We start from the raw sequence: 3882 nt of genomic DNA, 5'->3' as shown, positions 1-3882 counted from the left end.
TGTCAGCCTGCCATTATCCTAGAGAGCTTCAAGGAGGTAGTCACCAAACTTATTATTATTATTATTATTATTATTATTATTATTATTATTATTATTATTATTAAAGAGTGAAATCCATAATAATCTCATTGTGGAGCTTTATCATTCTAACTGCTTTTTGGTTTTCTGCAAAAGGAAACTGTTGAGATGGGCATTTGCCTGTCTGTCAGCACTTTTTCTGTCCGCCCTCTGATCTTAAAAAATACTAAGGCTAAAGGGCTGCAAATTTGTATGTTGATCATCCACCCTCTAATCACCAAACATACCAAATTGCAGCCCTCTAGCCTCGGTTGTTTTTATTTTATTTAAGGTTAAAGTTAGCCATGATCGTGGCTGAAAATTTCATGTGGCGCGGCTGAGAGTTTCAGGGGCCGTGGCTGAGAGTTTTACAAAGCATTATAAGCTGTACAGAAAACTCCACTGCGCCGAAAAACTTCAGTTCATTTTTTACTTTTTTCTTTGCGCTCTGAATTTAAATAATTTTGGAGTACTTCGAAATTGACAAAGAATTAGGACCATGACCTAGGATCGAAAGTTCCAAAGGTTCACTGTTTTACTGCAGTGCCATTCTCACCTCTCACCCAGCCCATCTCACCAAACAAAGTAAAAAAAAAAGACAGTCCAAAAACGTCCAGAAACGTTATTGTTCCAACAAAAGAAATTCAGTAGATTCATTGAAATATGTTTTGATTATACTTCCAATTGTTGTCATCATCATCATTATTATTATTATTATTATTATTATTATTATTATTATTATTTTGGTGCCTGGATGAGCATATTTCCCGCTGTTCAGTAGTTTAAATATTTGAAAGGTAAATTATGAATTAGATAAACATTTCGAAATTAAATTCTTCCTGAGATAAAATATGAAGAGAAAATTCGAGACTGGTTTTCCAGGATATTTGAAATAATGTCAAATTTTCTGAATATTTACTCTAGCATAGATTATACCTGTTTCGACTATGCCGTGTAAATATGAAGATATTTACTGAAACCTTCATGGCTTAAAAACAATATGATTATTATGACAATTTTACACAAAAAGTGTGTTACTTTGGCCTATCTAGGCGTCACCTACTCCGAGGTGCTAGTACTAAACATAGCGGAAGCTCAGTGGGACGCCGTGTTTAATACTAGTCCCTCGGGGATCAAAGATATTGTTTATTAATAAAATTTGTCGACCACACAATACAGAAATGGGTGTATATAATGCTTTGATCCTCGAAGGGCTAGTCCTATTGAGTTTCCGCCACGTTTAGTACTAGCATCTCGGAGGTGAAGTGTAGATAACAAGCCAAAGTAGTTTACTTTATTAACAAAACTGAATATTTTCCTCTTCCTTGTACCAAAGATCAAAACTCAGAGGCTGGAGAGCCACTTGGCCACGTGGATTATAATCTTGGCAGAGACGGAGATTAAGAAAGAACTCATCTCCTCCCTGGAGGGCCTCATTTTCGAAGGAACTCGAGTCATTCTTCTTCTTGCGGAACCTACCGGAGGGCTGGTCTTATTGTTAGCCCCGCTGAAACCTTCAGGAATTGTACGGTGAGAAACGAATTGTTTTAGTGGTTATGACTCCAGAGGACTTGAGTTGTAAGTTGTTCCCTTGTCAAAAAAAAAAACAGATAAGTAAATAAACACTGCCGTTAGGTCTAGTATAGTTATATTCCTCCCGCCACCCAGCACCCCAGCCTAGTAACGGTTACCGCTCTTCATGCTGGCCTAGCCACCTCTACAGGCATTATATGGTGAGAGAAGAACGCTTCACCTGGTTAAGATGGAAATGTAGTTGACAATGATTCCAGAGGGCGTGAGTCATATGATGTTCCCTTAGCGAAAAGATAACAAAACAAGCAATGAAAGCTGCCGTTAATGCATGGGTAGTTGTGTTCCGGCCGCCACCCAGCACTCGGGCATGGTAGGGGTTAACGCTTACAGTAGTGCGGTATAATGTGAATAACACTAAAGATTCATTCGGTCCCAGCTGTTTTGTCCATGTTCTCTTTGCTTTTCATTCACTCTTTTCTTCCCTTCCACTGATCTGTCGAACTTCTTAACTTTTCCAATTCACCTTGCTCTAATTCAAGGTCTTTGCTCTCGTTAAACTAGGTTGTAAATAATGATAATAAGAGCAGCCTATTTTTTTTTTTTTTTAATGGATCGTCAGCATTACAAGACCAAATTTTCAGGAATATATTTCAGAAACTTTGAGAATAATTCTGCCAAACATATGCACCAGTTCAACTAATATTTTCCATTTTGGTCACAAGCTGAAGGTCTGACGTTTGGTATGACCCCTCTCACAAGAGAGTGAACGTAAATAACTTAATATTCGCCTATTTGCTCGTGTGAAAACACGTTCTTAATTATAGATATCTGAATGTCGACAGAAGTGTTGGGCTGACCGCGTTTATTCGACGACTTCTGTCGACATTCAGATATATGTAGTCATGAAGTTGTTTTCACACGTGCAAATAGGCAACAATTAAATTAGAGTTCGTTTATAGCGAAATCCAGGGGATTGTCGTCTGCAATTCCTTATAGGCATCATTAGTTATAAAAGGCGGTACCTGAAATGACTGGATTACCTCCCTTGATTTGATACAGAATGAAGTCCATTTTATATTTTTCGTTCAGCGTGTACCGCACAAAACATGGCCTTTTTGCGGCCAAATTTTTTCATAACCGACAAAGACAAAATTAAGAACAGTGTGATAACAGTTCACTGGGATAACAGGTGTTTGATGTTTGTTTAGCAATAAAGTTATCACTTCGTTACAACAGGTATTTTTTGTTAATAAAACTGTCACAGGGACGTACAAAATAGTTCATTATATACTGGTTTCGTAATAAAGAATTCGTTACATACCTAAAATTTCGAGTTCATTTATTTGAACTGGGAACCTGGGATTTCGCTTTCATTCGTTATAAGCCTGAATCCGTTACAAGACTGTACGTTATAGGCGAATTCTACTGCACTTAATGTTCACTCTCTTGTGAGGTCAAACCAAACATCAGACCTTCAGTTTCTGACCAAAATGGAAAATGTCAGATGACTGGTGCAAATGTTTGGAAAATATTAGTTGATTGGTGTATTTGTTTGGCAGAAATATTCTCAATTTCTATAATATTCCTGAAAAACTGAGCTATTGCCAGTGCTTGGACTGGTAATAGTCCTGAAGTATTAGAAGATAGTAACCCCATCTCAGGATAATATTTGATTATTGCTTTACACGTGTAATTCACTCTCTATTCCCTTCTTCATTCATTCATATAGGTCTTAATTATTTTATTTTATTATTTTTTGCATTTATTTACTTATATCTTTATGATATATTTAATTTAACCCCGATCTCCTCTGCATCCGGTATTTTTCTTTTTTTTATAAATTATGTTCCCCAATTGTCGGTTTCATTAAGTAAACTACTTTTCAGAGACAATAACCATTGTAATAACATTATTATTATTATATTAATTTCTGAACAACATACATTTCATGAATAATAATAATAATAATAATTTAATAATATTATTAATTTTTATATTATTATTATTATTATTCATTGAAATTTATATTATTATTCAGAAATAATTATATAATAATAATAATAATAATAATAATAATAATAATAATAATAATAATAATAATAATATTATTATTATTATTATTATTATTATTATTATTATTATTATTATTATTATTATTATTATTATCTAACATCCAGCTAAACAACTTTCTGTTCCACATACAGTTTCGGACCCAAGACCCAATTCGGGAACAGCACCCCTTTCCTATTGAACCACCTCCTCGCCCCGGACTACGACGGCCTCTATTCGAAC

This window comes from Macrobrachium rosenbergii, chromosome 46 (assembly GCF_040412425.1).
Source record: "Macrobrachium rosenbergii isolate ZJJX-2024 chromosome 46, ASM4041242v1, whole genome shotgun sequence".
Classification (NCBI taxonomy): Eukaryota; Metazoa; Arthropoda; class Malacostraca; order Decapoda; family Palaemonidae; genus Macrobrachium; species Macrobrachium rosenbergii.
The sequence above is the reverse complement of the archived record's forward strand: the minus strand, read 5'-3'. Positions refer to the sequence as shown.